The sequence below is a fragment of the Silene latifolia genome, chromosome 9 (assembly GCF_048544455.1).
Source record: "Silene latifolia isolate original U9 population chromosome 9, ASM4854445v1, whole genome shotgun sequence".
In the NCBI taxonomy this organism is placed as follows: domain Eukaryota; kingdom Viridiplantae; phylum Streptophyta; class Magnoliopsida; order Caryophyllales; family Caryophyllaceae; genus Silene; species Silene latifolia.
The window spans coordinates 134,184,737-134,211,356 of NC_133534.1; positions in this window are offsets into that span (position 1 = coordinate 134,184,737).

A 26,620-nucleotide genomic window follows, 5' to 3' on the forward strand; every position below is an offset into this window, starting at 1 on the left:
ATACTCGATCGAGTAGGTGCTGGGCAACGCGTGTTCGTGTTTTGAAGTTTAGTACGCGTGTTTATGTTATCCCTTTCTTCTATAGCTTCAAGATGCCGCCCAAGAGAAATGCCTTGTACGCGAGAGCTGAGCTTATGACTACGGATGACATCGTTAAGATGTTGGAACACCAAGACGCTCTTACGGAGACCCTGAAGAGAGTGAATGAAGACAAGGATAAGAGCAAGGAGAAGGAGGTTGACCATGCTAAAGTCGGCCTCTATATCGCGAGGTTTAACCCGAAGGAGTACAAGGGGGTTGAGGAGCCTAACCACCTTGATAGTTGGTGAGGAGATGGAGAACATACTAGATTTAGTTCGTTGTCCCGATGAGATGAGGGTGGATCAAGCTGCATTTTATCGAGGGAGGCGGCGCAAGTGGTGGGACTCGGTGAAAGTGAGTGCCAAGGAGATATATACCAACCAGGGGTTACCCGCTATACCTTGGGAGGAGTTTCGTAGGGGTCAGTGAGGAAGGAGTTCGTGCCGAACATGTGAGGAGTAAGTTGAGGGAGGAGTTCGACAAGTTTAAGATGACGGTGAGATGTCTGTGGCCGAGTACTACAGCAGCGGTTCAATGAGAAATCCAGATATGCTGAGGACATGGGTTTGAGTGAGGAGAATCTTGCTTTGAGGTTTGAGAGAGGGCTAACCACGACAATCATGGATAAGTTACCCGTGGGAGTCCTTACCGATGTGAAGGAAGCATATGAGAGGGTCAGGAGAGCCGAGAGGCTAGTGGAGATGGCTAAGGAGAGGTTAGGTGGAGAGAAGAGGAAGTCGGAGAGCGAGGGTGGTGGCCAATCTAATTTCAAGAAAGGCAACCACAATCAATCTAAGGGTTTTCTTCCTGGGTCCGGGTTTAGTCTTTGGAGCATCCTTTGGGAGAGGTCGTGGAAGTGTGAGCAACAGCTGGGGAGTGACCTGCTTCGGTTGTGGTGGCGTAGGCCACAAGAGACATGAGTGCACAAGTGCACCGGGATCTTTCCAGAGACCTGCGCAAAGCTTCGCGAGCAACAGACCGGCGGGATCATGGCCAAACCGTGGAGGTCAGAGCTACCAGAGTGGAGGCAACCGCAACGGCGGTAATTCTTATGCGAAGACACCGATGAACAACAACAACAATCAAGGGTCGGGTGCTAAGCCGACCGCATCAGCCAAGATCTTGTACGGGAGGTGGGCGGAAGTCAAGTGGCAAGTCGTTCATGATGGACAAGAAAGCGGTGAGGAGGACGAGCACGTTATCACCGGTACATTTCTTGTTAATGGCGTTCCTACGTTTGTTTTGTTTGATTCGGGGCTTCCCGATCGTTTGTGTCTTCGAGTCATGTAAAGCAGTTGGGTTTGAGGGTATATGAGTCGGTTAGGGAGCAAGTTTTCATACCTTCAGTGAGTCCGTATCGTGTGGGAGGTTGTTTAGGGATGTGTCCTTGATAGTTGGGCAAGTTGATTTCCCTGTAGACTTGCTAGAGTTTCCTTTTAATGGTTTTGAGATGATAGTTGGGATGGATTGGTTAGGAAAGTATAAAGCTAAGATAGACTGTCATCAAAAGAAAGTGTCCCTACGAGGTCCTAAGGGAGTTAGTGTGTCTTCTTACCGTGGGTTTCTAGTCAAACCCAAAGTTAAGTTGATTGCAAATTGCCGCTTTGAAGTCGTATTCGAGGAAGGGATGTCCTCTGCTTTTGTGCCATGTGAGAGATGACCGGATAGAGAGCCCGGCAATTGAGGAGATACCAAAGGTGGGAGAGTATGCAGATGTCTTTCCGGAGGAGATTCCGGGGTTGCCACCGAAGAGGGAGATAGATTTCACCGTTGAGTTGAAGCCGGGGACGGGGCCAATCTCTAAGGCACCGCACCGTATGGGTCCTAAGGAGATGGAGGAGCTTAGGAAGCGATTGGATGAGTTGATAGAGAAGGGATACATTAGACCAAGTGTATCGCCTTGGGAGCACCAGTTCTTTTCGTGAAGAAGAAGGATGGAACTTTGAGGTTATGCATAGATTACCGGAGTCCGAACCGTGTGACGATAAAGAACAAGTATCCTTTGCCAAGGATAGATGACCTGTTTGATCGTTGAGTGGTGCAACGGTCTTTTCTAAGATCGATTTGAGGTCCGGGTACCATCAGGTGAAGATTAGAGATGTGGACATACCGAAGACAGCCTTCACGTCGAGGTATGGCCATTATGAGTATGTGGTGATGCCGTTTGGGTTGTCCAATGCGCCGGCAGTGTTTATGGATTTGATGAATAGGATCTTTAGACAGTTCTTGGACCAGTTCGTGGTGGTGTTTATCGATGATATCTTAGTCTACTCAAAGACTAAGGAGGAGCATGAGGAGCATCTGAGGGTCGTGTTGCAGACGTTGAGAGATCATGAGTTGTATGCTAAGTTGTCCAAGTGTGAGTTTTGGTTGGAGAAAGTTGCTTTTCTGGGGCATGTAATCTCTAAAGATGGGGTAGCTGTGGATCCGGCGAAGATTGAGGCGGATAAGGTGGGAAGCACCAAGAATGTTCTTTGAGGTGAGGAGTTTCTTGGGTTTAGCTGGATACTATAGGCGGTTCGTGAAAGATTTCTCCAAGATAGCTAGACCGATGACGGCGTTGATGAGGAAAGAGAACAAGTTTCGTTGGGATGAGAGTTGTGAGAAGGCGTTCCAAACATTAAAGGAGCGTTTGACCACGCTCTGTCCTAGCATTGCCTGAAGGAAGCGAGAATTTCGAGGTTTATACAGATGCCTCGAAGAATGGGTTGGGGTGTGTGTTGATGCAGAATGGTAAGGTGATCGCCTATGCTTCTAGGCAGTTGAAGCCTTATGAGGAGAATTACCCTACTCATGACCTGGAGTTGGGTGCGGTGGTGTTTGCTCTCAAGATTTGGAGGCACTACCTTTATGGGGCAATTTTTAAGGTATTTTCTGATCACAAGAGTCTCAAGTACATCTTCACGCAGAAGGAGTTGAACATGAGACAGAGGAGGTGGATGGAGTTGATTGGTGACTACGACATAGAAATCATCTACCATGAAGGAAAGGCCAACGTTGTAGCTGATGCCTTGAGTAGGAAGAGTGTACATTCCTTGTGTACAGCTCTATCTTTGATGAGACTGAGGGATGAGGTAGCGAGCTTTGGGATTCACATGTTGCGAAAGGAGAGGCTATGGGTGATATGACAGTACACATGGAGTTTTATGATGATATTCGAGGTAAGCAGGCTTTGGATCCTAAGATAGTGGAGTGGAGAGCTGGAGTAGAGAAAGGGACGGTGTCCCGGTTTTCCATCCATACAGATGGTAGTTTGAGGTTTGATGGTAGGTGGTGTGTGCCTAATGACGAGGAGTTGAAAAAGACAATCATGACAGAAGCGCATTGCACACCATATTCAGTTCATCCGGGTGGTGACAAGCTTTACAAAGATTTGAAGAAAACGTTTTGGTGGCCTGGGATGAAGAAAGAGACAGCTGAGTTTGTGTCCCGTTGTTTGACATGCCAGAGAGTAAAAGGGGAACAGAGAAGACCACAAGGTAAGGTTCAATCCTTGGAGGTGCCTGAGTGGAAGTGGGAATCCATTTCCATGGATTTCATTGTGGGTTTACCTAAGAGTCAACAAGGTAACAATATGATTTGGGTGATAGTAGATCGTCGACCAAGTCACTCACTTTGTTCCAATGAAAGATACATGGACTAAGGCACAATTGGCTATGGCCTATCGAAAGAACGTGCTTAAGTTACATGGAGTCCCTAAGGACATAGTGTCCGACAGAGATGCGAGGTTTATATCGAGGTTTTGGAAGGAGTTGCGGAATCGTTGGGAACGACTTTGAAGATGAGTACAGATTTCATCCTGCGACGATGGGCGACCGAGAGAACAATCAAGACCTTGGAGGATATGTTGAGAGCGTGTGTGATGGATTTCGGTGGTAGGCCGGGAGCAGAGGTTAGACTTGATAGAGTTTTCTTACAATAACAACTATCACACTAGTATTGGTATGGCACCGTTTGAGGCTTTGTATGGGAGGAGATGTAGAAGTCCAATCTGTTGGGACGACAGTCTTTGTCTTGAGGCAAAGGTTTTAGGACCAGAGATGGTGCATGAGATGGTGGAACAGATTAAGATGATCGGGGAACGGATGAGAGCGGCTCGGGATCGACGTAAGAGTTATGCGAGATCTACATCGTCGAGACATAGAGTTTCAGGTTGGGGACAAGGTTCTTCTGAAAGTGTCTCCTATGCGCGGAGTTATGAGATTTGGGAAGAAAGGCAAGCTAAGTCAGAAGTTTATAGGGCCTTATGAGATCTTAGAGCGAGTTGGGGAAGTGGCTTATCGTTTGGCGTTACCAGCTGCTTTGGAGAGAGTACATAATGTGTTTCATGTATCGCAGCTGCGGAAGTATGTGAGTGACCCGTCACATGTGTTGGAGGCAGAGAGCTTAGAGCTGGATGAGTCTTTATCGTACCTTGAGGTGCCTAAGCAGATCCTAGACCGAAAAGTTAGAAAGACCAGGAGTGGTGAGACAGTGTTGCTTAAGATCCTTTGGTTTAACCATGAGACCGAGGAAGCTACATGGGAGGCGGAGGATATCATGAAAGAGCGTTACCCTTTCCTTTTTGATCAGGTATGTATGGTTACGGGGACGTAACCTTGTTTCTTTTAGGGGGGTAGGAGATGATCGCGAGAGTTTTTAAGGGTTTTTACACCCCTTGTATATGTTGTGTCGGTATGTTGTCGGGATAAGTTGGGTTAGGTAGCATGTTTTACGTTGTGTTTATTTTGACCTTCGAGTCGGGAAGCTTATGGGAGTACCTTTGTTTTGGTAGTGGTTTGAACTTCGGGGACGAAGTTCCTTTTAAGGAGGGAAGACTGTAATACTCCGTATTTATGGTCTTGGGGGTACTCTATCGAGTAGCCCTTACTCTGTCGAGTAGGGGTGTGTCGCAGAATAAAATAGTTTCGACTGATGGGTACTGATCGAGTAGTCAGGGCACTCGATCGAGTAGGGGGTACTCGATCGAGTACCTTGGGTACTCGATCGAGTGTCCCATTTATCGGGGTTTTTCTCGGGTTTTGTTAATTACGCGATTAAGGTATATAAACATATTCGTCTTTATTCTAAAACACTTTTGCCAAAACCTAAAACCTGTTTAAGAGAGAAAGCGTTGGTCCTTCTTCCTAATCGCGTTCTTGACAATTCCGGAGATCGACGGTCGGTTTGCATCGTAGTTTGTGTCGTTGGATTCCTTGCGTCAAGGGTAAGCTTCTAGCATAATTTTTATAACGTTTTGTTGAGATTAGTGAAACCCTAATTTAGTAATTAGGGGTTTTTATGAATAAGTGATTGAATAGTAGTATTCATGTGTATATGTTAGGAGGAGAGTTCATAGAAGAGGCGTTTTGAGACAAATTTGTAGATACCGTCCGCTTGTGTGCTTTCCGGTAGGATTTCCTACTCGCATTAGTCCCATAATGGGATATTGGTGATGTCTTTGTAGTTAGTTAATTGATTTGTTGATTGTAATTGTGTTTGTGATTGTGGTTGTGTTGTTGATGGTTCTCGAGATGCGTTCTCGGCTGAGTGGGGTCACTTGCGGGAGTGATCTCACGCCCTAGTTTCGCCCTTAGTGGAACCCGCCACAAAAGGGGATGTGCACATTAATGGACAGGGTTATCGCTCGTACGATGAGCGGGGCTTAGGTGGGAACGGCAGCTGCGGTCCCCCATCGCGGGCTGGTCCAAAGTGGACGATCGATGATTGAGACGGTTGGTTGGATGTGTGTGTGTGTGTGGCGGTTCGGTCTGTTTTTGTCTTATTATTGTTATCTGTTTTGATTGTGTGATTAGTACTGACCCCGGTGTTGTTTTGTAAAACCTGCGGTGATCCATTCGGGGATGGTGAGCAGATATTGAGCAGGTATAGAGATGATACGGGATAGCTGGGATGGCCACGACGTGACGATAGAGTCTTCCGCTGTAGTTTAGCTTTTATTTACATTTCAGTTTGAGTAGACAGTTTGGATAATGTATCTTACTATCAGTTTGGGTTTCAAGGATTGTATTCATTCATTAAACGATTAATAATAATGTTGTTTCTTTATCGCTGTTGTTTGATTATCATACCTCGGGCAACCGAGATGGTGATGTCTCCATACCTGAGTGGTCCTGGTAAGGCACTCGGAGTATGGGGGTGTTACAACAACCACATCGATAGGCATCACAACCACATACAATTCCTATAAACACGAACTCACTATAACTTTCCGGACAAGAAAACTTACTCAAAACTACTTTACTAGATCACAACACAACATATTATACGGAATAAACAGACAAGAATCTTATGAATATCATCCATACCTTTTCACGAAATAAACATATATCATGAATACATATACAAGTATAACTAGCCATGCCAGATCACCCAAACTATCACTTTTGAACATCATTCCATTAGTTTACCGTACCCAACATATATCATAAAACATTCATATAACAACTTTATAACTATCACACCATACCATTTCTCGTGAGGTCAGAACCTCACACAAACATTTATACACATCATAGACCCGTAATCACATCTAATTAGTCAATCCTGAACACGTAAGTTACCACTTGATAAAGGTTACCTCTCGCCCGAGCTTAACTCGTATGCCCCTCATAACATACTCTCCCATTCGCATAACCATCACCCACTGCCAAATATAACCATACAGCTAATACTCAACTAATAGCAACCACCTCCTAAGACCACGTCTTATACTTCCTCACAACCGTACATATCAATCCGGCCTATACAAGATCAACCTCTTTAGAATTGCTATCTTTCTTTTCTATCATCACCCTTAACCACTAGTGACAACACCACAATACCACCACTGCTCGTACAACAAATATCGTCCACTCACCTCTAAATATAATAGTTCATTTCCTATCTTCAGTTAGCATTCCAGATAACGACATCAAATCCACCAACAAAATTTATCTCAACCTTCTTCCCAATACTATCCTTAATTGTATCGTCACCCAACTCACCACCAAGATCTCCTATCGTGCAAATTCTTCACCAAGCTTTTTACTTTCCTTAATTCCTCGAAACTCATGATTAACATGTCGTCCCGGAACCCCCATATAACCGTTAACTCAAATCCTCATGATAGTATCACACATCTCGACGATTCATTACTTCTATATCACATAACTCCGGTTAACATTTTTCTCAACTTACTTTTCATCCTTCTTTTCTCTTGACACTCAACAATACCAATTAATAGTTCAACTCCTTATTACTTCTATCTAACTCTTTAGTGCCCCGGTTACCTTCTTATTGCTCCAAAACTCGAATCCCATTATTTCATATCAGTATTATCTCACTCTTTCTTACCATGGATCTTCTCTTATCATGCTATCACTCACATTTATCACCAATCAGTCCAGACCATCTCATGCTATCACCCTTTTTTTTAGAGAGAATCCCAAAACTCATTTCATACCGTTAATTGCCCAAGGAAATCACACATTAGTTTCACCTCTTGATAATACAAATTCCCAAACTCGCTCACTATCTGCAAATCCACGTCCCGGCATATCTCCACTAAGTTCACTATATACCACTCTTCTCCATCCCTCTACAACAATCTTTCATTACATACATTCTTAACCAACACAATCTAACCATCTCTCTCCATTATTCCTTACACATCTCAAGTTGCTACTATCCACATCCTTCCTTTCAATATTTTCATTCTCACGTTTCTTAGACTCACATCATCTCTTGCCCACATTCACTTACTTTTACATTACTCAACACACAATCATATCACTCTTCTCATCTCACAAAACATGCTCCATGCCTCAATAAGCCTTAGCAATCTTCCTTTTCTTTTTCCACTATCTATCACAACCACATATAACTCATGTCCTCCCCACCAAACTCATACTCACCACACACTACTACAGAATTCATCAAGGACATCAGTGGATGGACATCGGATTTTTGAAAAAACAGATGTAATAAGTTTGCACATCGGATTTTTATAAAAGTCTGATGTAATTATATTATATGGACATCGGTTGTTATTTTCAACCCATGTCCATTATAATGGACATCGGATTAAAGTACAACCCATGTCCATATAATCCTCAATTTGGGCGCAAAATGAAAACAATTCCCCCGCCCCAAATTATTTTCACTAGCATACTGAGTCAATCTATCCTTGACCGATCCCTATCCTTGACCGTTCTCTATTAAATCACTAAAGACCGCCATTTACACTTCATTTCCTCCATACCCCAACTCATATCGTCATTCATATCCCAACTCATATCGTCATTTCCTCCATTTCCTCTCACTCCCTTTCCACCGCCACCACCCTCGTCCACCGGCACTCGCCTACCACCCTATTTCACCACCCATATCCATCATCCCTCTGCCACTAGCATTTTGGTACCAACACAGCCACGACGCACGATAGCCACGACGACAATGGATGCGACAACCACAACACACGACGAGCGTTTGTCGGCGACTCATCTCCTCCTTTGACATTCTTCTGTCTCTTTTACATGGTATAATATTCAACTTGAATAATTTCAATTTAATTAATTAGGGTTTCTAGGTACTCCGTTTTTTAATCGAATTAGACAAATTAGATTGTTGTGTGATGCTTGGTATTGTTATTTGAAGTTAAGTATCTCAACTTTCTTGAGATTATCTTTCCAAACCCATCTAGGAATACTTCCTTGTATCTGATTGTTTGAAAGATCGATGTTCCATTAGTATGGTTGATTTTCTATGAATTCGGGCATGGCATCCAAGTTACCCGAAGCCAAACCCAGATTACCTAAAAGGGGCAAAGAAGATTTTTCTGTGACGCCTTTTGTGTCGATTGTCAAGAAGTTATGTGACAACTCTAATGTTACCAGGTTAGGAAGCAGGGGGAGAATTTCATGTAGCTGTAGATTCTGGGATTGGCCCCTCCAAGCTGTTGAAACTCAAGTCCAGAAATTGCAGGTTTGAATCCTTGGAAAAGACAGATGACGGGATCGTGCCACTGAGTGCAGCCTAATGATAAGGTATGAAGTTTCATTGAGGTTCATGAAAACAAATAATTGTGCCGGAAAAAAAATGACTGATGTGGAACAAGAAGATTTCCGTTTTTGGTGATAGTTTTAAATCTTATAGTTCAATTTTTTGTCTTTCTTCATTTTATTTAATAGTGAATATGAAAGATATATAGCATGAATACCACCATTGTGTGTCTAGCGAAATTCGATTCCTAGAACACTGAACAGAGGTGTGATAGCTTATGAGTTACATATGAGCTAATTAGTTTCCTTCTGTTTTGCTGATTTCTTCTCAAATGCTTGTATTGTAGTAATATTATACACATATGTTACCGAACTCGTATGGAAATGAATTCAGTAGAAGTAGTGAAGTTCCCTGAAAATCTACCATTGGTCTTTTTTTTTTGTGTGCAAATTATGTTTATCAGTTCTGTAGTATCGCGGGAAGCTGCCTTGAGCATTTGTACCCATTTTACTCACTTAAAAGAAGCTCTGTGTCTTTCTTCAATGATGAGAAGCAGGAAAGTGTTGTAGCAAAATGGGCAAGGGCAAAAACAAGGGCTGCTAAGGTACATAGGAATGTCTCAAATCCAAACTCCGGATTGTTTATTTCTTGATTTAGGACTCCATATGTAGTATTTGAGAACTAACATAGTTTTTGTACCAACTGTAGGTGGGAAAAGGTTTGTCCCAAAACGAGAAAGCTCAAAAGTTGGCCTTATGACATTGGCTGGAAGCTGTAAGCTTTTGATACAACAGTTTTTGTCTTCAATCAAATGTGTTTGTGTTCCTAGATAAACATCTAGTTAACTAGTCTATAGTGTTTAAGTCAAGTATTATCGCATAAGGTCCCAAACCATCTTATTTCTAGTCTACATTTTTGAGGGTTTTACTCCTCAAAAAGTCATTTATCGTTATGTCAGCAAAACCTAATTCAAGTATAAACCCAGTTTTCTCTTGTTTTCGCTTGAATACTTTACATTTATCTTTATGTCAGCTGCCAAGTTTATCGTTTATTATCTTATCAGTTTAAAAGTCATTTTATAAGCTATAGTAATTAGCAAGATAGTTTCCTATATATACATCACTGCATCATCTGGTATTGTACCAGTGTTTGCTGAGCATGCGCATGGAGTTCTCTTATTGCAGCTATATGCAGTGGACTTCATTCAACGTTTTATAGCCTTCTCCATCGAGGTTGTTAGTGGCAGATTCTGGACACGATGAAGAAACGTTTGTCGGACATCCACTGAACTGATCTTTGGTCTTTATTAGGTCAGCCTTTGCTTAAATTTTGTGAAAACAATTTTTCATAGGTTTTCTGCTCAGTAAGCTTATCTGATGTAGAAAGCGGCAGTCGGTCACCTACTCAAGTTCAAAAGTGATGGTAGCTGGGTGTACCAGACTACCAAATTTCTTTGGTTTAGTGACTTGTATAATTGACATTAATCATTATGTCAGCTAGACAGCTACAATGTTTATCTTTTATCGTACTATCGTCAGTCGTTTTATAAGCTATACGCATTGTGGGCGAACCTGCTGCCAATTTAATGAGCTAGCTGCTGCACCCTCTTCCCTTAATTATTAGCTTATATGAAGCTGCCCTTGTGAGGCCATGTCTGACTGCCCCATTGTCATTAATATGCATTACAGGTTTTTCAAGACACCACGCCATATTCACAAGAAGAATTAGATGAGGTTCGGGACTTGTGGGCGAACTATTTTCTCAATATCTAGCCGTAGATAGCTAGCTAGCGTAGTAATGTATTAGGTAGTTGCATTTTGAAAAACTGATTACATGATCTGCAAGACCATATGTTATGTTGGCATGTTGGCTGGGATTTGTTATGCCCTTTGTTGTTGTTCGTTAGTTGTTGAATTCGGATGACGGAGACGGTTGCGTTGTATGTTGATTGGGATCGGTTTTTATTAATTGAAATCGATCATTTTGGTTGAATGGCAGTTGGCATGTTTTGTATTAATGTTTTGGCATTCAAATTGGTGTAATGCAATATGAATTGGCCTGCTCTTTTCAAATTTTTTAAAAAAAAAAACAATATAAAGGACAGCGGATTTATAAAAGTTCGATGTAATTCTAGCTTCAAAGGACATGGGCTTTCTATAAAAATCTGATGTACATTACACATATGGACATCGGATTAATGTTAAAATCTGATGTTCATTACTCATATGGACATCGGATATATTTAAAAATCTGATGTGCATATATTAATGGACATCGGTTTAAAGTCCCATGTCCATTACACCCCATATGGACGGGACTGAACTCTACATCGGCCTATAATCCGATGTCCATGTGTCTAGAAGTCCGATGTCCTTCATGATTTCTGTAGTAGTGACAGGTGTCACACCTTACATCATAAGATTGGGTAACTTACGCATCAGGACTAACACATACGTATAACAATGTATAAAGAAGCAAAAGAACACCTTTGAATTAAAGATAATAGGCAACGAAATCAAAAGATAAGCATATGACCCAAAATAGGGGTCACTAGATCGAGTACAGCCTATTCGATCGAGTAGGTGAAGGTTAGAAGCACGTAAAATAAATTACCAGGGCTACTCGATCGAGTAAGGGTTACTCGATCGAATAACAAGAAGTGCACTCGATCGAGTAAGGGCCACTCAATCGAGTACCCTACGCAGTTCTCAGCATTGTCCAATGTTCGTAAAACGGTCATATCTCACTCGTTTCTTGGTCATTTTGGGCGTGTGACCTATCGTTAGAATCGTAAAAGAACAAGCTATCACCTCAAATTGGAATCACATCAAAATCATATATACATCTCAAGTTATAATAGTTTAAAGACAACTTCTCTATAATTAAACAACATAACTATTTGATTTTCCCTTTCAAACAACTTAAATATCAACAAAGTGAACAAAAGAGACTCGATACTTGTAAAACCATTATCATTAACCACATGTTACTATCTACCAAAAGCCAAATAATAACATCTATCGTGCTCATATAACATTCAACTAATCAATCATGTACTACCCGCATGCTTTAACTTTATAACTTTTCGTAAAACAAAACATACTTATACATTATAAATCCTATTTCCATGTTATTGATACAACAATATTACAAATCCACTTCGTCACCTAAACATATTCATAATCACGAAATTCATATTCTCATACAATTGCCACCCTTCTTTTCAAATTAATTCATCCATGTCAACCACATTCTTCATCTAGCAAGTGCATATGATACAACAGTAGACAAGTATATGAACTTATTATATAACTTTACACAAACAAAATTGTGTATAAACATATCACATCCCCTAATCACATGTTACTAGCATAGCCACATTATAAATCATCCATCTTGCAACATCATTATTCATCACATAATATCATATAATGTACTACTTCCCTTTTCCACCACATCATTCATCCTTCTCATATACTTTTCCAACAATTCCAAATAACCTTGTAAACCAACTATCATGCAACATGCCTGATGTGACCATAATTAGCGCATATTTAGTCCCCGAATTAGCCTTGTTCCCATGCTTTATAGTGCATATTTGGGTCATTTATTGTCTTTAGTTCTTTGTTTTGCATATTCTTTGAGGTTTTGTGTCCTTGGTAGGAAAGGAGTGCAAACCTTGCATTTTCATCGTAAAATGAGACTAAATTGATTGAATTCAATGACCAAGCATCAAGGAGAGACAAGATTAGAAGGCCTTTGTACATATTATAGTAGATGGGCAATGATGAGGGAAGATCCTTGCATCCCCAAGGAAATCCCCAAGGATTTTATAAAGAGAAAAGGGAAGAAAAGAAGAAGAAACAAGACTGAGGAGCAATCCGTGCGGATTGTCCTGAATCTGCCCGTCCCCAGCACCACAATCCGTGCGTCTTCCTTCAAAGACGCTCGGGCAGCAGCTACCAGAAGACGTGTGTCTTCTCCCAAAGACGCCCGGGCAGAGACCCCTGAATCCGGTCGTCCCGTGCCTAAGACGCACGGATTCCAGTCCAGCACAAATCCGTTTCTTCAAGCTTCAAAGAAAGATGCCCTTCCTTCGAAAAATACCGGCGTTTCCTTGCTCAAATCTAAAAAGTGTAATTACTAGTTTAGCCCTTAGTTAACCCTAATGCATCCACCTAATTTCCACTATAAATACCCCATTAGTCTAATTAGAAGAGCATGTTCTTCTTAGCAATCTTTAGTGTAGTTAATATCAATCAAATCCCTCTTTAGTTTTGTAATCAACAATTAATCAAGTTTTAATACAAGTTCTATTTCCTTAATCTCTCTTTTGTTCATCCTTTATTTTGGGTAATTGAAGATTATTTGGGTTATTATTGGGAGATTGACAACCTCTCAATCAAGCATCAAGTACTTCTTTTATTCTTGCTTTATTATTGGAATCATTAGTAGGTATAATTCTCTTAATCCCTTTTTAATTATTGCTAATTACTTTCATTTATTCATCATGTTTAACTTTGTTGGTATGATTGACAACCTTGCTAGCATGATCAACATGATAATGAGTGAGTAGTCACCTAGCTAGGGTTAATGGGTAATTAGGGGAAACCAACATGGGGAATGATTCATGCTTAAATTAATATGCTTTCATGGTTTATTTGCTTGCTTGTTTTGATCTCAACTCATGCACATGTTATGTTTGATGAAATGCGAGCCTATGAATCCTTGCATTTTTTTACCCATCACCTATCTTTTCAATGAGACTTGTAAGACATAAACCAACTCGAGTCTCATTAGACCATGCATGTTGTTGAGTAGGAAAGACTAAGTCGACTTGTAGGTATTGTACAATCTAATCGATTCGGCTCCGGGACCCAAACTTTCCTAGGATTGTAAGATATAACCCAACTCAATCCATCACAACAATAATTGATTGCTTATAATTTGAGAACATGTTTGTATGATCAATTCCCATGATTCCCCTATGACCCCATGATACCCTAGTGCTTTTTATCAATTGTTTACAACCCTTTTAATTCATCTTGCTTGTTTACTTTCATTGCTATTTAGTTTAGTGACCTTCTACATCAACCCAAATTGTGACACCCCTAAGACACCGCTAGTTGCAATAGAAATCTCATTTCAATTCCCGTCCCTTGGGATCCGACCTTTACTTTCCTCTTTACTAATTGTAGAGTTGTTTGTGAAGTTATAAATTGTGTTTTGGTCTAGGTGCTCCTAACGACAAGTTACCGAAAAGATTTAGTCCGGACCAAAAATGGCGCCGTTTCCGGGGACGGTGTTAACTTGATTTAGATTTTCTTATATTGTTATTAGTTGTGTCTTTCTTTGCCTTGGGGAAGTAAAACTCCTCAAGGTTTGTTCTAATTGTTTTCGAGTTGTTTGATATTTTGCAAGATGGACCTTATAGATTGTTTTGTAGAGGACCACTTAAGTATACCTTTCTTCAAAGATCCCATGCAAGCATTGGAAGCCTTGGAAGCAAGTGAGGCTAAAAATATGTATTGGGAATTGGAGGTGGATCTTTTTGAGGCCGCTCTAGCTAACAAAGAACTTACTCGTGCACAATCCGAATTAGTGCATAACATCCTTGTGGAAGCATGTCAACCTATAGAAGATGAGCAATCCATCCTAGAAGACATCTTACAAGCTCAAGAGCAAGAGGAACCCATCATGGAATTTGAATATGATGAGGTTGATGAGAATGAAGAACAAGTTGAATATGCTATGAGAATGGAATGTCTAATGGAGATGGAGCAAATTCTCAATGAAACCCCAAAGGAGGAAAGTGAGGTACAAACTCCTACTTTAAAAACCCTTCCCCCAAATTTGAAATATGCTTACCTTGATGAATCAAAGACCAAACCCGTGATTGTTAATGATAGACTTGATGAGAACCAACTGGGAAAATTGCTTGATGTGTTGAAAAGACATGAGAAGGCTATAGGTTATAGTCTATATGACCTTAAGGGGATAAGTCCCAACTTTTGCATGCATAGAATTCATCTAGAGGAAGACCATAGACCTACCATTCAACCTCAAAGAAGATTGAACCCCCACATGCAAGAAGTTGTCAAGGGAGAGGTTATGAAATTACTTGATGCGGGAATCATATATCCCATATCGGACTCTTTGTGGGTTAGCCCCGTCCAAGTGGTACCTAAGAAAGGAGGTACCACGGTAGTGACAAATGAAAAGAATGAGCTAATACCCACAAGGATGATCACCGATTGGCGTATGTGCATTGACTATCGAAAATTAAACTCCGCAATAAGAAAGGATCATTTCCCCCTACCATTCATTGACCAAATGCTTGAGAGGTTAGCCTCCAACAAATTCTTTTGTTACCTTCACGGGTATTCGGGATTTTTCCAAATCCCTATACACCCGGATGACCAACATAAGACCACCTTCACATGCCCTTATGGTACTTTTGCATATAGGAGGATGCCTTTTGGTTTATGTAATGCCCCCGCCACTTTCCAAAGATGCATGATGATTGTCTTCACCGATTATCTAGAGACCATAATGGAAGTTTTTATGGATGATTTTAGTGTTTATGTAAAGGACTTTGACTCATGTTTGCATAATCTTTCTCTTGTGTTGCAAAAATGTGAAGATGTTAGTCTTGTTTTAAATTGGGAAAAGTGTCACTTCATGGTCAATGAAGGATTTGTTTTGGGTCATTTAATTTCGGAAAAGGGCATCGAGGTCGATAAAGCTAAAGTTGAGGTGATAGAGAAACTCCCACCTCTCGTGAACGTTAAAGGGGTGAGAAGTTTTCTTGGTCACGCGGGTTTCTATCGCCGTTTCATAAAGGATTTTTCAAAAATAGCAAAACCCCTCACTCAACTCTTGCTTAAAGATGCCCAATTCCTTTTCACTGATGAGTGTGTTGAAGCCTTTAATAGAATCAAGGAAGCACTAATCTCGGCACCGATTATTCAACCTCCAAATTGGGAACTACCGTTCGAGATTATGTGTGATGCTAGTAACTACGCCGCTGGAGTAGTTCTTGGCCAACGGGTAGGAAGAGCCCTTCATGCCATCTACTACATAAGCAAGACTCTTGATCCCTCCCAAGTGAATTATTATACCACCGAGAAAGAGCTTCTGGCCATTGTCTATGCTTTGGACAAATTTCGTTCCTACTTGCTTGGATCCAAAGTGATTGTCTTTTCGGATCACCGTGCTCTCCGACATCTCTTGATAAAGAAGGAGGCGAAACCAAGGTTGTTGAGATGGATTTTACTTCTTCAAGAATTTGACTTGGAAATAAGAGACAAGAAAGGAGCCGAGAATGTAGTGGCGGATCACTTGTCAAGGATCCGGTTTCATGATGAAAATGGAGAAACCCCGATCAATGACTCATTTCCCGATGATATCTTGATGGCCATTCAAACACAACTTGAAAGGCACATCACTCCATGGTTTGCCGATTATGCTAACTATATTGTTGGAAAAGTACTCCCTCCAAATTTGAACCACAACCAAAGGAAGAGATTCCTATTCGAAGGGAAGAGGTACTTTTGGGATGACCCAAACCTCTACAAGGAGTGTAGTGATGGGCTCTACCGGAGATGCATCCTTCAGTGGGAAGTCCAAGGAATCTTGGAAGGGTGTCACTCATCACCCTACGGTGGGCACCATGGAGCAAGGAGGACCATTTCAAAAATTCTTCAATCGGGCTTCTATTGGCCTACAATGTTTCAAGACACAAGAGAATTCATCATTCGTTGTGACGCTTGTCAAAGAACGGGGAATATCTCTTGGAGGAACGAAATGCCACAAAGGGGCATTCTAGAGGTGGAGATCTTCGATGTTTGGGGAATCGACTACCAAGGTCCCTTTGTGACATCCAATGGGAATAAGTACATCCTTGTGGCCGTAGACTACGTCTTAAAGTGGGTGGAGGCCATTGCCACTCCAAATGATGATGCAAAAACGGTCACTAATCTTCCCAAGATTTGGAGTTCCTAGAGCAATCATAAGTGATGGAGGAATGCATTTTCATGAGAAGAAACTTGCATCTCTTTTGACCAAATATGGTGTTCAACATAGAACCGGCTTGGTATATCATCCTCAAACAAGCGGTCAAGTTGAAGTTTCGAATAGAGAGATCAAACAAATCCTTGAGAAAGTTGTGAACAAGACCCGAAAGGATTGGAGCACAAAGCTTGATGATGCTCTTTGGGCTTATAGAACGGCCTATAAGACTCCCATAGGAGCCTCCCTTACAAGCTTGTCTATGGAAAAGCGTGTCATTTGCCAATCGAATTGGAGTACAAAGCTTTTTGGGCAATCCGAGCACTTAATCTTGATCTCAAGTTAAGTGGTCAAAAGAGGATGATTCAAATTCAAGAGTTGGAGGAATTCCGACTACAATCCTATGAAAATGCAAAGATTTACAAAGAAAGAACGAAATTACTCCATGACAAGAGAATTAGACAAAAGGCCTTCCACAAAGGAGACAAAGTCCTTTTATTCAATTCCCGCTACCGACTTTTTCCGGGAAAGTTGAACTCTAGATGGATGGGTCCCTATGTGATAACCGAAGTTGGAAAATATGGAGATTTTGAACTCAAGGCGGAAGATGGAAGCAAGTTCAAAGTCAATGGTCAAAGATTGAAGCCATACTATGAGGGAGCGTTTATTGGAGAGGTCGAGGTCACCTACCTCGGGCCTTCTCATCCTTGAAAGAACCATCAAAGGGAGAGTTTGGTGGAGTCCTCCCCAAACCACCACTTGTAAATATACTAACCCTCTAACTTGTATTTTTATTGCATTTCTTTAATAATAAACATAAATTCTTTTCATGAGAGTAAGTGAGGGAGGGTCACTAACGAATTTTAAATGAAGGAAGGAACCAATTTTCGAGTGTGGGGAAGCGTCTATGAGAGGAAAGGAAATCAAAGGAAGAATTCACAGCTTGAACGCGTGCGTTTTCCCTGGAATCCGGCCGTCTTGCTGGAATCCGGGCGTCCTAAGAAGAATCCGTCCGTCCTGCTAAGCTGAGAATTTGAAGATTTTGGGACTGAAGGAGAATCCGAGCGTCTCAGAAGGGAACACGCTCGTCCTGAAGAATCCGGCCGTCTCTGCAGAAATCCGCCCGTCTTTCTACCTGTGCATTTCAAGAAATTTCCCTGGAGAAGAATCCGTCCGTCTTTGTGAAAATCCGCCCGTCCCGCAATTAAAGAATCCGAGCGTCTTATACTCGGTACGCCCGTCTTTGTGGCGTCATATTTTTGGAAAGTTAGCTGTGACAGAATCCGGCCATCTTACCCAGAATCCGCCCGTCCCGAGAAGCCTGAATCCGAGCGTCTACTGCCCTCCCGTGGTGATTTGACCCGTCTTTTCTTAATTAAATTACACCCCACCACACATTTAGTGACACATCACTCTTCCTTCCACTTGCATTATAAAACCCACCTCCTTATGACTCCCAAGCATATCCAAATCACTCTTAAACCCCACAAAATCAAAAAGCCCCAATTTTCTAGGGTTTCCAAAGGCAACACTCAATCAACAAGGAGCATCTTTATTCCTTCACAAATCAAAAGAATCCAGCTCAATAATCAAGGAATGGCACCAAGGAGATCCTCTTTTAGGAATAGGAAGAGACCAAGGATGAGGGGAAGTTCTTCCACCTCCCATGTCAACACATTAAGAAGGGAGGATGAAGAGATTGTAGATCTTACAAGACTTGATGACTTCTCAAATGTGGAATTTGTCAATGATGTGCAAATATTAGTCTTCCACCGGCTTTTAAGTAAGAACATTCTTCCCACTAAGTTTTTATGTCATGATACCTTGAGGAAACTTGGGATTTATCACCAAGTGGAAGCTCTCTTTGAAGTATTTGGCCTCTCCACCCTTTTTCACATGTATGAGCAGACTTATCGATCTCTTGTGCTTGAGTTTTTGAGCTTTTTGAATATTACAACCTTGAAGAAAACAATATGCATAGAGTTTAGGTTGGAAAATGTCCCAAAAATGATGACCCTTGTAGAATTCGCAAATGTGCTTGGACTCGATGTTTCGCCTACCCGAACATCGAAGCCAAAGAAATACAGTGTTGAACCTTTGTGGAGGGCCATGACCGGCCGGGATTTCATACACAAAAAGGAATTTCTCGCTTTTCATATTCAAAATCCGATCTTGAGACTTACTTATCGATTCCTCTCGGGTACTCTCTTTGCTCGCCGAGATCCGGCGATCGTGAACTAACTAGACCTCGTGTTTATGGAATCCTACCTCAATATTCAAGGAAGAAGTGTGTACCACTTCAATGCACCTCTAGTATTACTCGAGAAATGGGCAAAGTTTAGGAATGGTGATGATGACGGGATGAAACACATTGTGAATGGAGGACTCATTACTAGGCTCGCGAAGCATTTCAATCCGAGATTCAATGAAAATAATGAGTATGCTCCACTTTCGAGAAACACGAGGATAAACGAAGATCTTCTTCTCATTCATCATCATTGGATAACCCTTGAGGGGGTTGATAAGCGGATCAAGTGGCTAACGAAAGGAAGTGATCCGATATATCTACCGATGACCGGCCTACCACGAATTTCCCCGAGAAGAGGACCTTTGTCTCCAATCCCTTCCTACCTCATCCCTCCAAACCCAACCCAACCAAGACAAGCACCACCACCTCCAAATCCTAAACAACAACAAGAGCAACAATCCCAAGATGAGAAGATCAAAGTGCCTCCCTACCCATTTCCTTATCAACCGTACAACCATCCCAACCCCTTCATCCTTCCCCGTGACGACTTTGTCACGGGAATTCTTCAAGATTTGCACTTCCGCCAATACGAAACCAACGTGGACAATTACTATGCACTCTATCCTCAATACCACGATATGGTTCAAAAGGGAAAGATTAGTGAGGAAGGAGCATTTCCCTCATGGGCTCAAATGGACTTACTCTTCCCCAATTCGGAGAGGGCCAATGAAGGGGCAAACAGGAGACAAGAGGAGGGAAGCAACAATTCTTGCGGAGGGGACACGGTGGAGCTTGGAAGTGAAGATGACGAGTTCATGGACCCGAGTATGAGTGATGCATCAAAGGAGATGTGGGATAGTGATCTAGAAGAAGATGATGCCGATCTCTAGAGGATTACTCCATAGCTAGTGGAGCGGGCAAGAGGCACCCACCTAAGTTTAAGTGAAGTTTCCTCATCTCCTCTCTTTAATTTTCAAGTTTCATGAAAAGAAGTTTGTGTTTTGTTAACTTGTATTTTATTAATCTTGATCATTGTTGGAGTAGTCCTAGCACCTTAGAGGACTCACACCTCGGCCCCATTGAGGTGTTCTCATTTTATTGTTCCCACCTTTCAAAATCCAAAATGACAAATTAGTTTCATGCATTGCATAGTGAGTGCATGAACTACACCCAACCTTAGGACATTAGCAATAATGTCTAGCTCGGTTTGGGGAAGTACATGCATACACAACGGGAGGTAATCTAAATTATCCTCTCCGTCATAAACAAAAACCATGCATCATGTAGTGTAGATTAGTGTAGCTTGCATTTAGTGTAGAAATCATGCATCATGTTTGCATAATTTCCCATCATTTTGGCCATTGAGGACAATGCCCATATTAGTGTGGAGATGGGGAATTCTAACTTAACTTCTTATTCAAAAATCCAAAAAAAATTGAAAAATTTCGAAAAACCATAAAAATTTGAAAATTGAAAAACCAAAAACAAGTTCTTTTCCTTTGTAATGTAGTCATGTATATATTGTATATATTGTGTTTGTTCTATCCTTGTTCACATTGATCGACTACGCCACATCCGAGACATGAGGATATTGAAGACCGCATGGTATGATCTTTCCAATCTCCTTTTTCCTCTTTATGTTAATGACTATGTGGCTTTATTTTGATTGATGCGGTATAACAATGTGAACTTAGGACTTGCATTTAGTTTATATGTCATATTAGTTAGTAGAATCACTTGCATTAGGATGTATATAATAGTTGCATCATGGCATGTAGTTGCATTTAGATGAAAAGTTTTGAAAAGTGCCTAATTGGAAACTTTGACAAGAGCAACTAAGCCATTACAAATACTTTTTCAACTTAAGACTTCGCCTACTAGAGTGGTTGTAAAACATCCTAGATTGTGTCATACTAGTATCTTTTGACCCATGACCCAAATCCTAGTCAAGGGTTTGCATGTGAGTCACATATCCAACCCCGTGATCCGATGTGGACTTGGTTAACTTGTCTAGGTGACCTTGATTGACCTTGTGGTAAGGCAACCCAAAAATACTTTCTATCAATAAGTTTGAAGTGATCATTTCCAAAATTTTGTTATGTGGAAGTTTTATTGCTAAAGAAACCTCAAATGTTATGAAATGTTTAAATGTTGAGAATTTTAGTCATTTTGATGGAGGCGTACCACTTCGATGTGCTTTGGAGAGGGATCCATTGAATTGGGCCCCCACACGGTTGTGAATTCAACCGCCCAGAGACAGAGTGACTATCACCCCGAAAAGCTATTGTCTAGAGGTTAACCGGTTGCCTAATAAGCGATTGGCGAAAGCAAAGGACACTAGCCCGGAAGGGACAAACCCCATCTTAAATTTTTGAAATGTGAAAGTTGAATGAGGTCAATTTTTGAATACTATTCATATCCACCCTTGTTTACAACGATTTGAGCATTTCATTCCCAAAAAGCCTTTTTGTCAAGCCACTTTGTCGAGCTTGGGACGATCCATGACCTTTACTTTTGTAGAGAATTTGAGACTTGTCATGTCATATGCTACTAGCATCATAGGGATCATCATTCCATAACCATCCGATCGCTCTTGATGAAAGCATTTGGAAATTGAGGACGAAAGTAGTCTAGTTTAACACCATTTGGAGGTGATTTAGTGCCATCCTCTTAGCCTTAGTAATTTGTTGAACTAGTATTTGTGAAGGATTATATGCTCTTAAATTTGTTCTCTTTTAGTTGACTCCGCCTCTTGATGAGGAAGTGGCTATTCTTTTTGTAGATGCATCCATTATTTGATTTTGTGTGCTTAATGTTTGGATGTGTCGCCATTTTGGCAAGACCCACCTTGCCTTGCAAGAAGGCATCCTACCTCATGGTTGTCTTGTTGTGAGTTGAAGGGGCGGAGTGAGACCCGCTAATTGTCTCATATCGGCTATGTTATTAGGTTAGTCTAAATAATGGTCCTAGTCTTTGTTACCTCTTTACTCGGGACGAGCAAAGGTTCGGTTTGGGGATATTTGATGTGACCATAATTAGCGCATATTTAGTCCCCGAATTAGCCTTGTTCCCATGCTTTTTAGTGCATATTTGGGTCATTTATTGTCTTTCGTTCTTTGTTTTGCATATTCTTTGAGGTTTTGTATCCTTGGTAGGAAAGGAGTGCAAACCTTGCATTTTCATGGTAAAATGAGACTAAATTGATTGAATTCAATGACCAAGCATCAAGGAGAGACAAGATTAGAAGGCCTTTGTACATATTATAGTAGATGGGCAATGATGAGGGAAGATCCTTGCATCCCCAAGGAAATCCCCAAGGATTTTATGAAGAAAAGGGAAGAAAAGAAGAAGAAACAAGACTGAGGAGCAATCCGTGCGGATTGTCCTGAATCCGCCCGTCCCCAGCACCACAATCCGTGCGTCTTCCTTCAAAGATGCCCGGGCAGCAGCTACCAGAAGACGTGCGTCTTCTCCCAAAGACGCCCGGGCAGAGACCCCTGAATCCGGCCGTCCCGTGCCTAAGACGCACGGATTCCAGTCCAGCACAAATCCGTTTCTTCAAGCTTCAAAGAAATATGCCCTTCCTTCGAAAAATACCGGCGTTTCCTTGCTCAAATCTAAAAAGTGTAATTACTAGTTTAGCCCTTAGTTAACCCTAATGCATCCACCTAATTTCCACTTTAAATACCCCATTAGTCTAATTAGAAGAGCATGTTCTTCTTAGCAATCTTTAGTGTAGTTAATATCAATCAAATCCCTCTTTAGTTTTGTAATCAACAATTAATCAAGTTTTAATACAAGTTCTATTTCCTTAATCTCTCTTTTGTTCATCCTTTATTTTGGGTAATTGAAGATTATTTGGGTTATTATTGGGAGATTGACAACCTCTCAATCAAGCATCAAGTACTTCTTTTATTCTTGCTTTATTATTGGAATCATTAGTAGGTATAATTCTCTTAATCCCTTTTTAATTATTGCTAATTACTTTCATTTATTCATCATGTTTAACTTTGTTGGTATGATTGACAACCTTGCTAGCATGATCAACATGATAATGAGTGAGTAGTCACCTAGCTAGGGTTAATGGATAATTAGGGGAAACCAACATGGGGAATGATTCATGCTTAAATTAATATGCTTTCATGGTTTATTTGCTTGCTTGTTTTGATCTCAACTCATGCACATGTTATGTTTGATGAAATGCGAGCCTATGAATCCTTGCATTTTTTTACCTATCACCTATCTTTTCAATGAGACTTGTAAGACATAAACCAACTCGAGTCTCATTAGACCATGCATGTTGTTGAGTAGGAAAGACTAAGTCGACTTGTAGGTGTTGTACAATCTAATCGATTCGGCTCCGGGACCCAAACTTTCCTAGGATTGTAAGATATAACCCAACTCAATCCATCACGACAATAATTGATTGCTTATAATTTGAGAACATGTTTGTATGATCAATTCCCATGATTCCCCTATGACCCCATGATACCCTAGTGCTTTTTATCAATTGTTTACAACCCTTTTAATTCATCTTGCTTGGTTACTTTCATTGCTATTTAGTTTAGTGACCTTCTACATCAACCCAAATTGTGACACCCCTAAGACACCGCTAGTTACAATAGAAATCTCATTTCAATTCCCGTCCCTTGGGATCCGACCTTTACTTGCCTCTTTACTAATTGTAGAGTTGTTTGTGAAGTTATAAATTGTGTTTTGGTCTAGGTGCTCCTAACGACAAGTTACCGAAATGATTTAGTCCGGACCAATGCCTATTCACAACACTTTATCATATATACACTTCATCATTTTCCAACATTTCTATACAACACATCATCCAACATACACAATAGAACATTAGTAAACACATAGCGATCCCATGACACCCCATAGTGACCGGTTCAAAATTGTAGGGCGAGTTCGCGACTTTAGGACGTCTCCCAAGTCTTTGCATTAGCTCCTACAACTCCTACCCGGGTTCATTTTAGTTTGACTCCCTATGTTCCTTATGTTCATTGGTTACAGGTTTCAAGATCATCTCTCTGATACCACTTTGTAACACCCCCATACTCCAAGTGCCTTACCAGGACCACCTAAACCATGGAAGTGCTACCATCTCGGTTACCCGTGGCAATGATAATCAAATAGACAATAACGAAACGTACTTTATTAAATAGTTTAACAAGATACAAGTCCAACCAAAACTGATAAAGGAAAAAGTACAACTGTCCTCAAAATGTTAAACCAACTAAACAACGAAAGAGTGTTCGACACAGCGGAAGACTTCTAAGACAGCTCGTGATGACTCGACCCAGCTATCCCATGCGCATCAACTCATACCTGCTCAATAACTGCTCACCACCCCTGAATGGATCACCACAGTTTTTTAAAACATTTAAACGGGGTCAGTATTGATTACATACAACAACAGCTGCAATAAAACAATATTACAAACAACTCAAACAAAGACATCTCGGTCTCACAACTCCACCCTATCTCCACATATCCGACTACACTCCGAAGTGTGTAGCCCCGCCAGTACCCATCGCAACAGATACTCCTCGCCGCCAGTGGGGGACCGCAGCCGTTCCCACCTAAGCCCCGCTCATCTCCATCGAGCGATAAACCCATGTTCATTAATGTGCACATCCCTTCTGTGGCGGGTTCCACAGAAGGCGAATCAAAGGCGTGAAGCCACACCCGCAAGTGACTCCACTCAGCCAGGGACGCACCCCGAAGATCACAGACAGTTACACAGCCAATCAACATTATACTATCAACAATCACCAAAACCAATCCAACAACAACAACAACAACAACAACAACAACAACAACATTATGTAACCAATACTGAGTAGGGAAACCCTACCTGAAATAAGCCATCACAAGACCGTCACAAGCAGCTAATCAAAATGCTCTTCTACGAAATCTCCTCCTATAATCACATATACAATCTTGCAATTACTACTAAGCCAATCAAACACCCAAAACCCCCAAATCTACCCAATTAGGGTTTAACCAAAATTGACGAAACAACATAAAAACTATACAAGGATCTTACCCTCGACACGACGAACTCAACGGTGTAAAGAACGTGACGATCCGACAACCATAGCCCTTGGGATTTGATGGTAATGCGACGAACGTAGACAACGTAACTTCTTTTCTCTCTTGAAAGGTTTTTATAAAATATACAAATGATGAAGAAAGTGACGGAAAACTTAATATATCAATCACGCGTTACTCACAAAACCCGACTAAAACAACCCGCAAAAGTAACTTACTCGATCGAGTAAGTAACTTACTCGATCGAGTGACCCTTACTCGATCGAGTGCCACACTTACTCGATCGAGTACCCATCAGACAGAACACTGTTTCGTAAAACAACTTACTTACTCGACAGAGTAAGCCCCACTCGATAGAGTACCCAAAGACATAGAAAACCGTAGTATTACATTGATTTATCTTAAAGTAATTCAAAATTTCCATATTGTAATTTGTTGTTTGAATAACACTTTGCTACTTCACTTTACTTGATTAGTTTTCTCAAATTTCGGCCATATAGTTGAATTCATCTTCTTCATTTTGCAATTCGAAATGTTGTATATATGCACATGTTTATTCAAGTTTTATCAAACAACCACATGACTTTGTTCAATTTCATAGTAATGGTTAATTTTCTATATCATGAGAGCGATCAAAAATCAGATTTTTACGATAATTTTTTTTTCTTTTCCACCATGGATGAGCTTAGAAACTTGTGCTTTTAAGTCGATAACCAAATTTTTATGCCTGTTGTTGGGTCATATCGAACAAGAAAAGCTTAACACTTGTTGTTAATGTCGGATTTTACCTTGTATGCGAAAATTTCAATTTTTAAAGTTTGACTTACTTTTCATTTTCATGAGTGAAACTTGTTTTAATCGTCTTACAAAGACTACCGTTATCCTTATTGGTTTGGTACTTGGTCTTAAAAATGGAGATTTCGTTGCAAATTTTAGTCTAAAATTTTGAACCAAGTGAGGAATATGAACAATTTTGATTTTTCCAAATATGGTTTAATAGTATTGTAAAACTATAATATTGTTTTCGGAATTTTGCAATAAAAAGGTGTGAGTCAAAGTTTTCTCCTCTTAAAGGTTGACAAATTTCCCAAAAATGTTGTGAAAAGTTTACATTATTCATTTGTGACGTTCTTCATTCACTCCTTGTTTCTCTAATATTTGATTTTGACGTTTTGTGAAATTGTATATAAGAAATTTGCCGTCTCAAGATTTTTCTTTTTGAAAGTGAACGAC